The sequence below is a fragment of the Myotis myotis genome, unplaced genomic scaffold (assembly GCF_014108235.1).
Source record: "Myotis myotis isolate mMyoMyo1 unplaced genomic scaffold, mMyoMyo1.p scaffold_m19_p_3, whole genome shotgun sequence".
NCBI lineage: Eukaryota > Metazoa > Chordata > Mammalia > Chiroptera > Vespertilionidae > Myotis > Myotis myotis.
This window is the reverse complement of record NW_023416335.1, coordinates 135,861,884-135,881,577: the sequence shown is the minus strand read 5'-3', so window position 1 is coordinate 135,881,577 and position 19,694 is coordinate 135,861,884. Positions and strand designations below refer to the sequence as shown.

General features: G+C 35.8%; 1 pseudogene; it reads left to right on the top strand.

The window, feature by feature from the left end:
* The window catches only part of LOC118650600, a 39,459-nt pseudogene extending 20,503 nt beyond the window's left edge, over positions 1–18,956 (top strand).
* Positions 18,957–19,694: the final 738 nt, after the last annotated feature.

Below are 19,694 nucleotides of genomic sequence, written 5' to 3'. Positions count from 1 at the left end.
ATTTGCATGTAAGAAATAAAACCATAACATTCCAAAAATAAACATAGGTGATAAGCTCCTTGGCATCAGTCTTGGTGATGATTTTTTGGAGCTGACTCCAAAAGCAACAACAACAAAAGCAAAAATGAACAAGTGAGACTACATCAAACTAAAAAGCTTCTGTAGAGCAAAGGAAATAATCAACAAAATTAATAGGCAACCTACCAAATGGGAGAAAATATTTACAAATCATATATCTGTGAAGGGTTAATATCCAAATATATACTAGTAAAGAACTCATACAATTCAGTAGCAAAAAAAATAATTGATTTAAAAAATGGGCAAAGGATCTGAATAGACATTTCTTTTTCAACTAATACATAGATAAATACAGATGGCCAATAGAGAAAAATGATCAGTATGACTGATCATCATGGAAAACCACAATCAGATATCATCTCGCACTTGTTAGGATGGCTATTGCCAAAGACAAGAACTAACAAGTGCTGGTGAGAATGTGGAGAAAATGGAACCCTCATGCACTGTTCATGATAATGTCAATTTCTGCAGCCACTATAAAAAGAAGTACAGAGTTTCCTCAAAAAATTAAACTACCGTATGACCTAGCAATTTCACTTCAAGGTATTTATGTAAAAACATGAAAACACTAATTCAAAAAGACATCTGTACCCCCATATTCACTGCAAAATTATTTACAATAGCCAAGATATTGAATCAATCCAAATGTCCATCAAAGTATGAATGGATAAAGAATATGTCACACACACACACACACACACACACACACACACACACACACACAATGGAATACTATTCAGCTGTAAATTAGTGGGGTCTTGCCATTAGCAACAACATGGTATCATCTTGAGGGTATTATGCTAAGTGAAATAAGTCAGACAGAGAAAAATAAATACCATATAACTGCACTTATCTGAATCTAAAAAACCAACCAACCAAATAAGCAAAACAAAACCAGCTAATAGATACAGAGATTGGTGGTTGCCAGAAAGGTAGAGTTGAGGGATGTGCAAAATGGGTGAAGGGGTACAAAATTCTAGTTATAAAATAAGTTATGGGAATGTAATGTAGAGCATGGAGACTATAGTTAATAACACTGTATTGCATATTTGAAAGTTGCTAAGAAAATCTTAAAAGTCCTCATCACAAGAAAAAAAGAGAAAGATTTTTGTAACTATGTATGGTCTTACTGTGGTGGTCATCTCATAATTTATACAAATATGAATCACATTGTACCTCAATAAAATGTTACATATCAATTATACCTCAGTAAGAAAAGAAAATTGACTCACAACTTAATTATCAAATAATATATACTAACTCCATATTTTATTTACTATTTTATATAAGACCTATTTCTTCCCACAAACAAATTGAGTTATTTATACAATATTAATTACGAAATCAAACTAGGCCCCTCCTCATATAACCAAGGACTTTTAAGGTTGAAAGATACCTGGAAGACTATGTTAACTACACATAAATTATTTGATCCTCTACTATATCCTATCTAGGAGTGAGGAGAATCTCAGAATGTTCAAAGGTAGACACTTCCATCAGTTAGCAATCCACCCACATATTGAGTCAAAAATTTGTCTTCCTGTACCTTGTATTTGTTTATCCTAATTTTATCTTTGGGCTTTTGTTTGTTTTAACAACTATATTGATATTCATATAACATATGATTCACCCATGTAAAATGTACAATTTAATCCTTTTAAGTATATTCACAGAGTTGTGCAATCATGACCACAATCCATTTAAGAATAGATGAATCATATCTCTCTCTCAAACACACACACACACCCTTTAGCAATCACTCCCCATCTCTTCAATTCCATCTCCTGAGCCCAGGCAAACAATAATCCACTTTCTCCTGTCTGGACATTTTATAAATATGTAATACAATCAGTGTGAGGTTTTTTGTTTGTTTATGTTTAATCCTCACCTGAAGATATTTTTCCATTTATTTTTAGGGAGCAGAAGAGAGAGGGAAAGACAGAGAGAAATGTCAATATGCGGGAAACACATCAATTGGTTGCCTCCTGCATGAGCCCCAACCAGGGCCTGGGCCTGGGAGAAGCTTACCACTGAGATACATGCTGTTGATAGGGATTGAACCCAGGACCCTTCAGTCCACAGGCTGATGCTCTATCCACTGAGCCAAACTAACTAGGGCATCAGTGTAGTTTTTTTGACTGGCTTCTTTTCCTTAGTATAATGCTTTCAAGATACATTCACTTATGGCAGTATTAGTACTTCATTCCTTTTTATTGTTAAACTAGAGGCCTGGTGCACAAAGTTCATGCACAGATAGGGTCCCTAGGCCTGACCAGTGATCAGGGCCAATCGGGGCCTACCAGGTGCCGGCCAGGGCCTTCCTTTGTTTTGTGCTGCCACCTGGTGGTAAGCTCACATCATAGCAAGCAATTGAACCCCTGTCTCCCAGTCAAACTTGCAAGGGAACATTTTGCATATTAGCTTTTTATATATATACTAGAGGCCCGGTGCACAAAATTTGTGCACTGGTGTGGCGGGGAGGTCCCTCAGCCCGGCCTGTGCCCTCTCGCAGTCTGGGACCCCTCGGGGGATGTCCACCTGCTGGTGTAGGCCTGATCCCCAGGGGATTGGGCCTAAGCTGGCAGTCAGACATCCCTCTGGCAGCCGAGGAGCCCTCGGGGGATGTCCACTTGCCAGTGGGGACCAGGTGTAAGCTGCAGTCAGACATCCTTAGCACCGCTAAGGAGGCAGGAGAGGCTCCCACCATCACTGCTGTGCTGGCAGCCATCAGCCAGGCTTGTGGCTGAGCAGAGCTCCCCCTATGGGAGCCCACTGACCACCAGGGGGCAGCTCCTGCATTGAGCGTCTGCCCCGTGGTGGTCAGTGTGTGTCATAGTGACCAGTCATTCCCAGTCGTTCTGCTGTTAGAGTCAATTTGCATATTAACCTTTTATTATATAGGATAGAGGCCTGGTGCATGGGTGGGGGCCGGCTGGTTTGCCCTGAAGGGTGTCCCGGGTCAGGGTGGGGGTCCCACTGGGGTTCCTGGCCAGCCTGGGTGAGTGGCTGAGGGCCATTTTCAGACTGGCCACACCCCCTTCAGGGAGGGGGGTCCTGCTGGGGTATCTGGCCAGCCTGGGTGAGGGACTGATGGCTGTTTGCAGGCTGGCCTCGGCCCTCAGCCACCCAAGATCCCAGTGGAGGCTGGCTGGAAGCAGGTATCTGGCTTTTTTTTATCTTCTATAATTGAAACTTTGTTGCCTTGAGTGGAGGCCACAGCCGGCCAGGGCAGGCGGGAAGCTTGGCTTCCTCCATCTCCCGGGCAACCAATCCTTCTGCTTGCTCCAGCTCCGTGGCTGCTGGCTACCATCTTGGTTGGGTTAATTTGCATATAGTCGCTCTGATTGGCTGGTGGGCATGGCTTGGGGTGTAGCAAAGGTATGGTCAATTTGCATGTTTCCCTTTTATTAGATTAGATATATAGATAATAACCCATTGTATGAGTATACTGCATTTTATTTATCCATTCATCAGTTGATTGATATTTCAGTTGTTTTTACTTTTTGGCTATTTTGAATAATACAACTATAAATATTTGTGTACAAGTTATTTTTGTGGTCACATGTTTTCATTTCTCTTGGGTACACCACTAGGAGTGAAATTCCTGGGTCATATAGTAACTCTACATTTAACATTTTGAAGAATTGCCTATTTTCCAAGTGGCTGCCTCATTTTAGGTTCCCACCAGCAGTGGGTATATTCCAAATTTTCTACAGTTTCATCAACATTCGTTATTATCTGTTTTTCTTACTGTAGTCATTTTTAGGAGTATAAAGTACTATCTCATTTGGTGTTTATTTGCATTTCCCTTGTGGCTGATAATGTTGACTTTTTCATGTGCTTTGCTCATTTGTACTTCTTCCATGGAGAAATGTCTATTCAAAAGTTTGCCCACTTTTTAAAATTTGGTTTCTTATCTTTTGCTTAACAACTTGCAAGAGTTCTGTAGATAATCTAAGTACAAATATTTTATTGCATATATGACTTGCAAATACTTTTTCCAATTTTGTGGGTTGTCTTTTCACTTTCTTGCTGGTATCATCTGCAGGACAAGAGATTTTAATTTTGATGAAGACCAATTTATCCATTTATTTTATTTGTGCTTTTGGTATTCTTGAGCCAATCTTAATAAGATTAATCATAATTTCCCATAATGGTCATTCAGATATTTGAAAATAGCTCTTACGTCTATGTTAAATCTGCACTGCACCTGATCCATATTTCTTCATCAAATATCCTAATGAAAATGCCTTTTCAATATACTCATTACTTTAATCTGAACATAGCCATTTTTAAGTTTGAACTGGATAATTTAGTTATTATCTAGAAAGTTCACGGAGGATTAAGAATTTTATATCCTTTGTATTAATTTTTATACTTCAGAAACTCGTTCTTTCAGACTTTATTGATTTTATAGAGAAGTAAAATTTCTAAGGTTTTTCTACTTTCTATATTTGTGAACAAAGGTCCATGCCAAGCTTTAGATTCAATATAAGGCATAAAACTCTATTTTACATTTTGTGTACATGTATATAAAATTTCACCTTAGTATTTTTATAAATAATAAACTACATCCTATAAATCAGGGGTCCTCAAACTACGGCCCGCGGGTCACATGCAAATACAAATATTGTATTTGTTCCCATTTTGTTTTTTTTACTTCAAAATAAGATATGTGCAGTGTGCATAGGAATTTGTTCATAGTTGTTTGTTTTTTTTTTAAACTATAGTCTGGCCCTCCAACGGTCTGAGGGACAGTGAACTGGCCTCCTGTTTAAAAAGTTTGAGGACCTCTGCTATAAATGATGTAAAAATATCTTTAAGAGATTAAAATACATTTTATTATTTTTAAAATACATTTTTATTTATTTCAGAGAAGAAGGGAGAGGAAGAGAGAGAGAGAAACATCAGTGATGAGAGAGAATCATTGATCAGCTGCCTCCTGCACACCCCACACTGGGGATCAAGCCCACAATCCTGGGATGTGCCCTGACCAGGAATCAAACCATGATCTCCTGGTTCTTAAGTCAACATTCAACCACTGAGTCATGCCAGTCAGGCAAAATACATTTTAACTATATTGTTCATTGAAATATTCAGGTTAAAAATATATTGATATATGTCATTTAATCAACTTTACACACACACACACACACACACACACACACACACACACACACCAGCCAAAGACTGGTAAGATATACATCAATAAAATAACAGTGGTTCAATATGAATGAAAATGTTAAATATCACTTTTGGTTTGTCCTTTTTCTAAACATAGTACTTTGAGATGTATTATCTATTTAAAATTATATAAAATAAACTTGCATAGTTTGTTATATTTATAAAAACAGATGTCTAATTTAATCAGGTGAAGAAATAGGACATTAGCAACACCCTGGGAAGCCTGGAATTATGCCTTCCTCTAGCATATCCTTCCCCTTCCTGCCTGCAAATGCCCAATATTCCTATTTTAATAAAAAAAGTATTCATTGTTTTTAATAAGGTAGTTTTTCTGGTTTTTTGAACTTCAACTAACTGAATAAAATTATTCTTTATTTTTAACAATGTAGTTTTTCTTGTTTTTGAACTTTAATAGTGTACATATTAAATTCTCATTATATTTGTCAGATTAATTCATTCACTATTAAATCTAACTACATTGAATTTCAACTACCATGATTTTTTTAATCCATTTTCTTGTTGATGAACATTAGTGTTGCTCTAAATTTGGAGTTATTTTTAACACCTGACAGTATAGAAATTTTTATAACTATCTCCTGGCACACACATGCAAGAAATTCTCTAGAGAATATATTAGGAAAGGAATAACTATTTTGCATATTTTAACTTCCCTAGGAAATGTTATGCTGTTTCCCAAAATATTTACCAAAAAAATATCCTCCACCTCACATTCTTACCACACAATATTTTTTTTATCTTACATTCCCCTATAGGAAGTAATTATCTACCTATGACTGTTATTTGTGTTTTTTTAATAATAAATGAAATAATCAGCTTTTTTATTTTTCCATTGACCACTTAGATTTCCTATTGTGTCAAGTCTCTGCCCAAGCCTTTTACTCATTGTTCTATTGATGTGTCTGATTTTTCTCATTAACTTATGGGAATCTCTACATGTTGTGCATATGATCATTTTACTGCTTGTATATTCTGCAAATTTTACTCTGTCACTATCTTTATTCTTTTGATGTAAAGAAAATTTCAATAGTAATGTAATAGAACTGATCAGTCTTTTCCTTTATAGTTAGAGATTTTCATTTCTTAATGAAGAAATAGTTCTATATTTCAAGTACATAAATACACTTTCCTATTGGATATTTTAAAACCTTAACCTTAAGCCACCAGCATTTGACTTCTGTGCATGGTATGAGAAACCAGTTACAATTTCCATTCAATTCTTAATAAATATTCAGTTTCCCTACGGCCATTAGTTGAAAGTCTATCATTTTCTTACCCAACTACAGTGGCACCTCTGTTAGATATGCCTGGATCTGGTTTTAGACTCTGTTCTATTCCTTTAATCTATATGTCTAAACCAGATTCAATACAATACTTTACATTATCCTATATAATAAAGAGGTAATATGCAAATTGATCCTCATGCCATAACGCCCCCACAAGATGGCGGCAGGCACAGTGCGGGTGGGGCAGCAGGGGTGGGGCCGGTGGCCACTACACGTGGCTTCCACTGGGGTTCCTGTGGCCCCACAGGGGGCATGGGGGTCCCGGAATCCACTTTGTGCTGCTTCTGCCGGGTTTTCTGCAGCCCTGCATGTGTGCTGCCGGGGGGTGGGGGGGTCGGTGGCTGCTGCACGCAGCTCAGAGGTGGGGCATCAGGGTGGCACTCCAGTACTCGGGGGCCGTCCTGTGGTGTGCTGGCCACGCAGGATGGGACTCTGGGACTCGGGGTGGTCCCATGGCACAGGGGTGGGGGAGGAGTCCCGGGTCTTGCATGATTTCACGTGATGGGTCACTAGTAGCTTTATTAGGAGCTATAATATCTATTAGAGCACATTCACCAACAATGATGTTCTTTTCCTTTAAGAAAGTCTTTATTCTTTGCATTGCCATAAAAATTTTGGAATCAACTCCTCAAATTCAACAACAGCAGTAATAACAAATCTACAGTGACCTTAGTGAGAATTGCATCAAATCTATGGATCAATTTGGAAAAAACTGACATCTTTATATTCTTAAGTTTTTTCATCTCTGATCATAATATATCTGTTTATTTACATATTTAATAACCTTCAAAAATATCTGTTTATTTACATATTTAATAACCTTCAAAAATTTTATGCAGAGATCTTATGTTCTTTTGTTGAACTTGTTCCTAAGTACTTGCTATTTTTATTGCTTTTGTGGATGTTATATTCTAAAATTATATCTTTTGTTTGTGGCTGGTGTAGCATTGTGTATTAATTTATTGTTGGGTATTAATTTTGTACCCATAAATTTTGCTAATTTTTTTATTAATTTGCATCATTTGTATGTATAATGTGAATTGAATTAGTATTATTGGACACCCAGGTTCCAATTTTTCATGAAAAACTGGTATTTTGGTTATAAAACTTCATGAGCTTATCAAGTAAATTAGAACATTTCCTCCTAATATAGCCTCTGGAAAAGTTTGCATAAGAATTACTTCTTGTTGACTACTTGGTAAAAGTCACTAGTAAAGTAATATGGATCTGAGGTTTTTTTGTTAAGAGATATTTTGGTTATTCATTTCATTTTATTTATATAGAACAATTCCTATTTTCTGTTTTACCTTGACTCACTTTGGGAAAGTTATATTTTCTCTAGGAATTTTTCCATACTTTCAAATTTATTGACATAAATTAATCATAATACCATCTATCCATTTTCTGTCTGCATCACCTATACTTATGTTCCCTTTTTCATTCTTTATAGAGATTATGTATGCCTTTCCTCCTTTTTTGTGATTAAGCTTGCCAGGACTTAGTCAATTCTATTGATCGTTACCATCAAAACAACCAACTTTTATCTCTGTTATTGCTTTTTCTTGTGTATTTGTTTTCTGGATCATTAATCTATGCTCTTATTTATTATATTATTTCTCATGTAATTTTGAGTTTATTTTCCTGTACTTTTCTAACTTTTATAACAACATGATTGATATTAATTTTTAGGCTTATTTTCTAAAATGAACAACATATAAGGTTACAAATTTCTAATTATTGAGTTAGCTATATTCACTTAGATATTCTATTTAATATTATCATTATTAAGTTAAATGCCCTCTAATTTTCACTAATTTCTAATCATAATTACCATTTATAACTGTGTTTCCTAATTTCCTATTCTATGAATATTTTATTGTTAAATTTTTTGTGCTTTCTATAGTTAAATGCGCTTTGGTAAGAGAACGTGTGCATCATTTCAGTCCTTTTAAGTTTTTTGAAACTTTCTTTATAGAACACAGTCAATTTTTTAAAATTCTATTTATGCTTTAAAAGTATATGTATTCTTAAATTTGGGAGTCTAGTAAGTCAAGAATGCTCATGGAATTGTCCATATCAAACTCATTCTTTGGTCTCTTTGTTCTATCAATTAATGTGAGATGTTTGCTAAAATCTACCATTGTGACTGGAGATTTATTTACTGTGGTAGTTTTAAAAATTAACCTTTTGTTTATTTTGAGGCTATGCTGTTAGATATCCATATATAATTTCTGTATCTTCCTTGAGAATTGAATTTTATCTCTATGAAGTGACTGGCTCTATCTCTAGCAATTCTTTTATACACTAAAGTCAATTTTGTCTGATAGCAATAGAACTGCATCTGTTTTCTTTTGACTATTAGTTGCATGGTAAACTCTTCGTGGTTGGAGAATTATTTTGTTGTTGTTGTTTTTATTCTCCAAGCAATAAAGACTCAATTGAAAATCCCCACATATGGCAATATTTTCTAAAGGACTTTATTTCTTTTCTCTTGCTTTGCTAAATTGCAGAGAAAGTTTCCTTATAAGATCCTGGGAATGAGAGATTGGGTAGATAAAAGTTTAACTTCTTTCTAGTTCACAGTTACCTTGAAGTTGTAGTCCTTTGGGGTGACAGAATCCCTGCATTAACCTCCCTCTTTTTTATTAAATCCTAAACTTTGACTTCACACATAGTTCCTCACATAGTCATCAGATCTCAAATTCAAGATTGCCTAGTTCAGCAAAATTCCCTGGGGGCAAAAGCTGCTTCATCACAGCCTAGTTTTCAAAGTTCTTGGGATCTGAATCTGCCATTCAATGCATTTCCTATCCTTCTAAAAACTTTTCAATTATTCTTTCATATCTTAACTGAAAAGACTAGACAGCTAAAGTCAATTATACCTAAGAATATATCTCAACTCTGCAGTTTACTGCAGTAAAATTGATGCAGATCACCTCTCTGAGCCTCAATATACTTCTCTGTAGGTACATGGTGTTATTGAGATGAATAAATGGGATTGTGGGCTTAAGACATGGAGCACAGCACCTGGAACACATGATTCACTCATTCATATGTTTTATGTTGCAAGATACAGACAAGGTGAACCCTGTTTCAGCTGTCACAGTAGGTAAGCTTTACTTCACAAATATGTCCAAAGGTGAGATTATTCAGTGGCTCAAGGACATTATCAATGACTGGGGTCTTTCTTCTCTTCCTCTCATGCTATCCCTCGGCATGTTGGCATTTTACCTACATGGTCTCCATATGACATTAGCATTGTCAGCCATTTTTTCTTTATGATGAGGTCCAAAGGCCTTAAATAACATTCTCCTTTGCCTCTCAGAAACTTTCCCAGCCAACTTTCGTTATAGGTCAAAATGTTCTCTCATTTCCATTTCCAAACCAATCATTGGCAAAATGGTATAGGGACACAGTGATTGATAAACCAGTCATGATTCTGGGGTTGGGGATGATGTCTTTCCCTGAAGGCACATGACTGCTATAAAGACAGTTAATAGCTAAAGAAAATTGGACTTTTGTCAGACAGAAAAGGAAGAGATTGACAGTATAATGTCTTCTAAAGTTGTTATTGCTATTCATTATTATTGTTATTATTATAATTATTCAATACACTAATTGATAACATGCATGCCACAGGGGGGCAGCAAAAGCTAGACCCTGAAACAGACTGTTATATTTATTTATGTTTACATTAATTCATTAATCTGGACCTTTGGCTAAAGTTATAAGATTGATTATTTTTCTAATTAATTCTTCAAGCATCTGTCTTTTTTCCTATCTTGTCACAAGATGAAAGAGCTTATCTACTTATTAAAGCTCAGAATCCACTGTACCTAATGATATTTGGGGGGAGGGGGATTATCAGTCTAATATTTCTGAAACAAGGAGTTTATTTAGATTGACATGATGTTCAAAATAAATTTATATTGCCTCCTGATGATCACTTTCGTTTTTAGCTGTTCACAACAAACCACTAAATTAATTTATTTATTTGTGAAGAATCAACACCAAGTACTAAGGTCTCAAAATTATAGCGATGGATTCTATTTTTTCATCTCTTTGAATATTATAACTTTCTTCAGACATCTACATCTTCTACACAATTCCTAACATATTATAAAGATTATAAATATTAATAGTGGCAACAGTAGTAGCAGGACAGATAATACTTCAGAGCAATGTACTATGTGCCTGGTTAGTTCTAGTATGTTTAAATATATTGTCATCTAATTTCCATTGCAACCCTGTAAATTTAATAATTAAGCATAGAGAAGACAAGTTATTTGCCCCAAATAATCATTCTGAATCTGGATCCCATTCTCTGGGCTACTATATAATAATATAATATAGCAGCTTGTCCCTTCAGCTATATGCAAATCCCATAAAGAATAGTTCAAAATATGATTATTTTAATTCAAGTTGTAATCAAGTTTATACCAGGTTTCCACCAAATAAAGTCTAATTACATTGATTACCTTTTCTTTTCTTTTTTTTCTAACATCTCAGTCTTACTTGGATTGGCAAATAAATTCTTAGTAAATATCCTATATAATAAAACCCTAATGTGCAAATCGACTGAACAGCAGAACAACCGGTCACTATGATGGGTGCTGACCACCAGGGGGCAAATGTTCAATGCAGGAGCTGCCCCCTGGTGATAAGTGCACTCCCACAGTAGGAGCACCACTCAGCCAGAAGCCAGGCTCAGGGCTGGCGAGTGCAGTGGCAGTGGAGGAGCCTCTCCCACCTCTGTGGCAGCGCTAAGGAGCAGCGAGCCAAGCAGTAAGGAGCAGCAAACAGGCAGGCAGTAAGGAATGAGGGGACCCAGACTGTGAGAGGGATCCCGGACTGTGAGAGGAATGTCCGACTGCCAGACATTCCCCGAGGGGTCCCAGACTGCAAGAGTGCGCAGGCCAGGCTGAGGGACCCCCCCTACCCCATCCGGCTCCAGTGCACAAATTTCATGCACCAGGACTCTAGTTATAATATAATTTGTTTATATTAATGCCATAATTTTATGTTTGAGATCTCATTAGAGTTATAATTTACACTACTCCCACTTCTTCCTATTCCTAAACCACTGTTAGACCTTATTTTTAAAAATTTATAAATATTTACATATAAAAATTTTGACAAGTGTCAACAAAACATGTCTGAAGACTTATAATAGCTACACCATAAATAGCCAAAAACGTTATAGCAACCAAAGTGAACATTTTCAGCCTTATTTTTAGGATATATTTGTATAAAAAACAGGAGGTATTTCATTATCTTACCTTAATTAATATTTGGATATTTATTGGCTTTAAGAAAAAATTTTAATATAAACCAATAAAATTTTCTGTTAAGTTTTTACATATTTTGCAGTCATAAAGTAATGTTGTAGGAATTTCAAATTTAGCTCTAGACTATTTACTGAAATTATCCAATGACTTTTTTTCTGAGATTTAAAACGTTTTTCATGTACAATGTATTGTATCACTGTAATCAATTTTAGTACAGCGGTGGTTTTCGTCATAAATTGGTAGTCAGTAAACTACATCACACACCCAAGATCATTTGTATTCTCTCTGTAGCTATTTCTAAACCCAGAGCATTTTTCTATTCCCACCTGGATGTCAGTACACAATTGTACTTACTCCTTGTTTTCTCAGTTTATATAACTGTTTCTTGGTTCATTATAATAAAATATACTATATCAATATCCAAATATAACAACATTAGCAAATCCTGACTAAATCTCAGATTTCATAGACAATATGATAAATTCCTTTAGGAGAATATGAATAACATACTACACAGAACTCCCACGTTGTCTGTATTTCCAATTATTCTCTTTAACTTTCCTCTCTTTTAATTAATTTTCTTAGTTGTAAGACCCTGTTTAGATAAAGTCATGTCTGGTTCTTAAAATGGTGGTGGCTTATAGGCATATTTGATAATAGTAAGTTATGTACCATCTCACATATCCATGTGTGTATATGTATACACAAACAGGCAACCTAAATGAAACAAATCACCTATATTCTTGATATTGTGCATTCAAAATACAAGTATTATTTTCTAACCTGTTAATGAGAAATTTGAATTAGATTATCTTCAGTCTGGTAAGCTATAAAAAAAAATTCTCATTACATAAGTTTCCCAACTTGGAGATATGAAGCATTGTAATCATCTCTCATCTCTCTTTTATCAGGGACTTTGAGGAAATTGATAAAATATTTACACCTGAGGGAATAATAATTGATGCCAATGATAATTAAGCCACACGACTTTATTTTCCCCCAATGAAAGCTCATTGGGGCTATCATGGTGTCATTTTGGTTTCAAATGGTGTCCTTATTACTAAACCAAGAAAAAATGAATATTAACTATGGAGAAATATTTCCTATTTTTGTGTACCTATCTTAACACTTATTTTATTTATGTTTATTTTTTAAATAGACAACTATATACAGTAAATTCTTTGTGATGTCACATGCAGAGTCCAAAATGCAGCTTATAAGCTTTCAAATGCTCTGGTTTTCTTAGTTTGGACTTGGGGTCTTCTATTACTTTCATTTTCTTGTCTTCTGATGAGTTGAACTGAGACAGTTCATGAAAAGCTACAGCCTTTTGCATGCATTGTTACCAAGTTCCTTTCAAATGTCACCTCACTTTTCTTGGTTACAGAATATTTGTCAGAGTTTGATGCATATCTCCAATCTCTGGCTTTATGTATAAGGGGAGGAACTGATGTGGCTATCATCTGACAGTACTATGGGAATCTCAAAAAGCAGTATTCAAAACAGGCAGGATTAGTGAAGGGGTAAGAGATGGAATGGGGTCAGAGGTAAAATACTAGAGCTTTGAGTACAATGTTAGCCAAAATCCAATCCAGTCCCTGCCCTCATATAGCTTACAATCAAGACGGGCAAACACATCAATCAAATAATCATACAACAAAGGAAATGTACAGGCTGCCTTGAGAGTTTGTAACTGGGAACTTGAACTGCACTAGACGCCAGAGAAGGCTTCCCTGGAGAAGTGATACCCGAAATCTGATGGATGAGTAAGAGTTAAGTGGGCAAGAGAACCAGAGTCTTCTCCTGTTTCCAAACAGCAGGAAGAGATTGTCGCTGGAGGAGACATAGCTCCTTTTCAGCAAATAGAAGACTTTTCAGTGTTACTGAAAGAGGAGAAAGAGAAAGCAATTGAGAAAGAGCCTGGAAAAGAGGTGAGTAAGAACAGGATAAACATTTTTGGTTCTATCTGGAAGCAATATGAAGAGATAAAGGGTTTTATTCAAAGTGGTGACATTAACAGATTTATATTTTCAAAGATCATATGCCTGAAGTATGGTTTAATTATCCTTGGCATCAATTATTATTTCCTCATATATAAATACTTATTTTCTTTATCAAATTTCCCCAAAGTCTCTGGCTGCAGTTTTGAGCTCTATTCTGCTTAGTTGTGGTCAGTATGCCTTTTTTAGAGTTCAGAATTGTTGTTGCAAAGTATAAAAGAAAATTACTCTTCCATCACACTAAATACATCACAGTACATGGTAATTTGTTTTTACATCTGTATTGAGTTTAAGTTATTTATTTCCATCACTGCTTCTGCCCACAGCTGTTTAAATTACCATGGAGATGGTTTATCTTTTGTCACACCATCACAGTAACTAGTCTCAACCGGAGAACTACTCTAGGTTGTGCTTGCCTCTAGAATTTATTAAGTGACATTTACATTTTCCTTCTAAAAAAACAACAAAAAACAATGTAAACCCATGCCTTAAAATTTGAGGTGCCCGATGCTGTGTTCAAACACTTTACTCCTCAGGGAGAAGCTCTGGGTTTTCAATTCCCTCCTGATTGTGGATTTCAGCAAGGGGTGAGGTTGATGGCAAAATTGTGTCCTAACCTCTCCTACCCACTTTAGGTGTGTTTTTTCTCATTTTCCTAATCTGCAGTCATCACGCAGTCAGCCTTTAGAGTTTTTAAAGAATAAATTGTACCATATGTAGCTGTAGACTCATTGTGTCTGTGAGAAGAGGTGAGTTTAGGATCTTTCTGTGTAACTATTTTGAACTGTAACCCCTTAAACTGTCAAAAAAAATTACTTCTTTTTGAGCTGATCTATTTTTTCTGACCATTCCTGGTCCTTTCTGGTTAATGTCAAAGCCAATCCTCCTGCCATTTTAGCTCCATTGACTTGAAATATATTATTCTGCTCTTTAAATTTCCACATGACAGAATCTTCGTGTTTTCTAGTGCAATTTCAAACTTCCCTTTTATCTTCTGCAAGTTTTGGAGCTGCTCAACATAGACATCTGACCTCTAATTTCTATATCTGTTCATTCCTTCTCAAAGGCTAGGATAAAAGATCTTCTCTGAAGCTGCTTCCATCCAAAGAAAAGTCATCTCCTGAATCAGGTCCCTTTGAGGCAAGTATTCCTTGCTTACCAACCATGGGATTCTAGTAGCCACTCCTCTTCTCCGAGTAACAGCAGTTTCTTATTCAATTTTCTTCTTTGGTTTTGCAATGTTTTTGTTTGTTTGTTTATTTTGCTGTATGGCTATTCTGCACTGATAACTAGTTCTTGAACCATCACAGGAGTCCTTGGGCTAACAACCAGGAATTAAGAAACAAGTGTCTAAAAAGTTCCAAACCAACATTTTCCAGAAAGAGTTTGTGTGCTTCTCTGGAACTCCGATTATTATGGCTGCCATCCGACACCTACAGATCACCTGGCTCTGGTGTCCAGTGGAGCTTATGCTTGTAGTCCCACAGGACAGTATATATTTGCATACTTTTAAAGTATGCTGCCTGTGGGTCTGGTTTGCAATCAGCCTGAATCTGGGTGATGAAATCCTCCCCTTTGGGACCCTCACAAGTCTTGACACACCCTAAACTACTAGGAGCTATTAAAAATTTAATAGGCTGCTTGGGCAAGCACAAAATGTTGAAAGACAACCAAGGGTAGGGCAGAATTAAATGACCTACACTCCTTCAAGACTTGGGAGAGGTGGTAGTTTCACTTACTGTATAGAAACCAACACAGAGATTCAAGCAAAAATGAAGAAACAAAGGAATATATCCCAAATGAATGAACAAGATAAACTTCAGGGGAAAACCTTAATAAAATTTATTTGATAAAGAGTTTGAAGTAATGGTCATAAAAATGCTCATCAAACTGGGGAGAATGGATGAACAAAGTAAGAAGTTCAACAAAGAGATGGAAAACATAAGAAACTAGCAAATAGAAATGAGAGAGCTAAAGAATGCAATAACTGAAATGTAAAATACACTAAGGGGCTCAACAAGAGACTAGAGCAGAATAAAGAATTAGTCAACTCCAAGGCAAGGCACTGGAAATCACAATCAGAGGAGCATAAAATAAAGAAAGAACTAAAAAGCGAGTATAACTTAAGGGACTTATGGAACAACATCAAACAAATTAATATTTACATCAAAGGGCTTCCAGAAGGTGAAAAGAGAGAAAAAGGGACAAAAATTTAATTTGAAGTAATAGTGGCTAAAAATATCCCTATCTTGAGTAAAAGAACAAAATTCAAATATAGGGAACCCAGAAAATTCCAAATAAGATGAATCCAAAGAGAGCCACACTAAAACACATTATTATTAAAGTGTCAAAAGTTAAAGACAAGGAGAGAACATTTAAAGCAGAAAGAGAAACATTTGTTATGTACAAGGGTACCCCCATAAAACTGGAAGATTTTTCAGCAGAAACTTTTTAGGCTAAAAGAGAGTGTTATCATGTATTCAAAATGGGAAAGGAAAAACACTTTCAACCAATACTATTTTACCTGGAAAAGTTACCATTCAGAAGCGTTTTCCAGACAAGCAAAAGCTAAAAGAATCCATCATCACTAAACTGGCCTTACAATAAATATTAAATGAACTTCTTTAAGCTGCAAAGAAAGGGTGCTAATTAATAACAAGAATACATTTGAAAAAAATTAATCTTGCTGGAAAGGTAAATATATGGTAAAGGTAGTGAATTAATCACATAAAATTAATATGAAGGTTAAAAGATAAAAGTTGTAAAAAGAACTATGATTACAAGAATTAGTTAAGTGATGCACAAAATTAAAAGATGTAAATGTTATATAAAAAAAACATAAAATATGGAGGGGGAGAATAATAATGTTACACTTTACAATGGGACAAAACTTAATTTGTTATCAATTTAAACTGTTATAGAGATAAGTTGTTATATGTAAACCGTATGGTAAGCATAAAGCAAAAACCTATAGTAAATACACACAAAAATAAAGAAAAAGAAAAATACCATACCATTAAAAAAGTCATCAAACACAAGGAAGAGAATAAGAGAAGAAACTGAGAGAAATTACAAAAACCACCAGAAAACAATTAGCAAAATGGCAATAAGCGCATACTTATTAATAATTACTTTAAATGTAAATGAATTAAATTCTCTAATTAAGAGACATTGAGTGGTTGCTCAGCCAGTATAGTTCACTAGTTGAGCATTGACCCATGAACCAAGAGGTCACCAGTTAGATTCCCCATCAGGGCACATGCCTGGGTTTCAGGCTCAATCCCCAGTAGGGGGCATATAGGAGGCAGTTGATTAATGTTTCTCTCTCATTGATGTTTCTCTCTCTCCCTCTCCCTTCCGCTCTCTCTAACCAAAAAAAATCAATAAAAAAATTTTTAAAGAGACATAGAGTGACTGAATTGATTAAAAAAAAAAAGACCCACCTGTATACTGCCTATAAAACCCCATTTTAGATGTTAAGGACACCTGCAGACTAAAAGTGAAAAGACAGGAAAATGCATTTAATGAAAATGGAATCCAAAAGGAAGCTGGAGTAGCTATACATATATCAGACAAAATAAACTTTAAAACACTGACTGTAATTAGAGATAAATAAGAGTATTACTTAATGATAAAGGGGTCAATCCAACAAAAAGGATTATAACATTTGTAAATATTTATGAACCCAACAAAGGATCACCTAAATATATAAATGAAATATTGACAGATATAACGGGAGAAAGGCACAACAATATAATAATAGTTAGGGGACTTAAATACCCCACTTACATCTGGATATATCATCCAGAAGAAATCAATAAGCAAACACTGACCTTAAACGACATGTTAGATCAGATGAAGTTAACAGATATATATTCCATTCAAAAAGCAACAGAATATGCATTCTTTTCAAGTACACATGGAACATTATCTGAGATAGATCATATGTTAGGCCGCAAAACTGAAATTAATAAGTTTAAGAGGACTGAAATCATATCAAGCACCTTTCCATCTAGTTTGAAACTAGAAATTAATTTTATGAAGAAAACTGGAAAATTCCAAAAATATGTGGAGATTAAACAACATGCTACTGATCAACCAATGAGTTAAAGAAGAAATTAAAAGTGCCTTAAAACAAACAAAAATGGAAATGTAATACACACAAAATGTATGGGATTCAGCAAATGCAGTTCTAAGACGAAATTCATAGCAATAAATGTCTATGCCAAAAAAACAGAAAAATCTCAAATAAACAATCTAACTTTACACCTCAAGGAACTATGAAAAGAACTACTAAATCTCAAAGTTAGTAGAAGGAATGAAATTGTTAAAAAAGAAAATAGGAAAGATCAATGAAACTAAAAAGAAAATAGAAAAGAGCAATGAAATTAAAGTCTGGTTCCTGAAAAGGTTAACAAATTTGACAAACCTTTGGCTAGACTCAACAAAAATAAAAACAGAGATAACACAAATAAATAAAATCATAAATGAGAGAGATGTTACAACTTATACCACGAAAATACACAGGATCGTAGGAGACTATTATGAACAACTAACTATACACCAACAAATTGCACAGCCCATATGTTTATTCTGACACCTTCCTGATTGCTCCATAATTGCAGCAGTTCCAGGCTATCTGTCAAGATCAAGGAGAACCTTGTATTCCCTGGCTTTACCAAATTCACAGTTAAGAATTTATACAACATTTCCATGGGCCTGCTTGAACAAGTGGAGAAGCAGACTTCAGTCACCAACCTCCTGGCCTCCTTCAATGCCTAGAGCACCTGGGACTAACTGGTGGTCTACCTGCAGCTGTCCACCTCTGACTACCTTCAGCATGACTGTGCATTCTTCAAAAACATCATCAAGGGTGGATCGACTGTCAGAGAGTTCTGCCATTAGGAACTGGAGCCCGTGTGCATGGGAAGTGACCACATCCACATTATCATGCTGGCCCAGGCCCTCAGTGTCTCCATCCAGGTGCAAGACATAGACCCTGGCAAGGGGGCACCACCAACCCACACATATCCTCTGAAGGCTCAGAGCCCAAGGTCTTGCTTCTCTACCATCCTGAACACTACAACATCCCCTACAAATAGGGCTGACCCTGGCCTGTCACTACCCTGACTGCCTTCCTCTCTGCCATGTTCTAGACATGTACAAAGAAGTTTTTGTGATTTTAAATGGTCATCATTTACTCCCATCATCCTTTCCCTGTCACAGAACTTTCCACATTTTATTAAAGGGGATTCTGACAGTGAAAAAAATTATATGCAAAAGTCCCAGGCAATAGCCAGACATTTATATATATATATATATAACTAGAGGCCTGGTGCATGAAATACGTGCATGGGTAGGGTCCCTAGGCCTGCCTGAGGATCAGGGCCAATCAGGTTCTCCACTTCCTGGCCTCCCTGCCTCCTCCTTTCCTCACTCCCTCAGCACCCTACCGACGCTGCTGGTCACCTGCCATGTTCCGTGCCACCCCCTGGTGGTCAGTGCATGTCATAGAGAATGATCGAACTCCTGGTCTCCCGGTCGAACTCCTGAGGGGACAATTTGCATATTAGCCTTTTATTATATAGGATATTTTAAAGATTATTGCTATGATATTTGTACTGTTTTTGGAGATGTGCCTTAATAGGAAACAGCTAAAATTATCTCATGCTCAGCAACACACAAGGTGTTTTTCTGAAATAAATGTGATTGTCTACTAAAGGCATCAATTCAAAGCCATGTATCACATTTTTAATAAGAGCATTATCCAGTTTCTAGCTCCTCTCAGCTATTTTATTTCACTAATCCATTATCACTTTTTCACAAATCTTTAGAAAGGA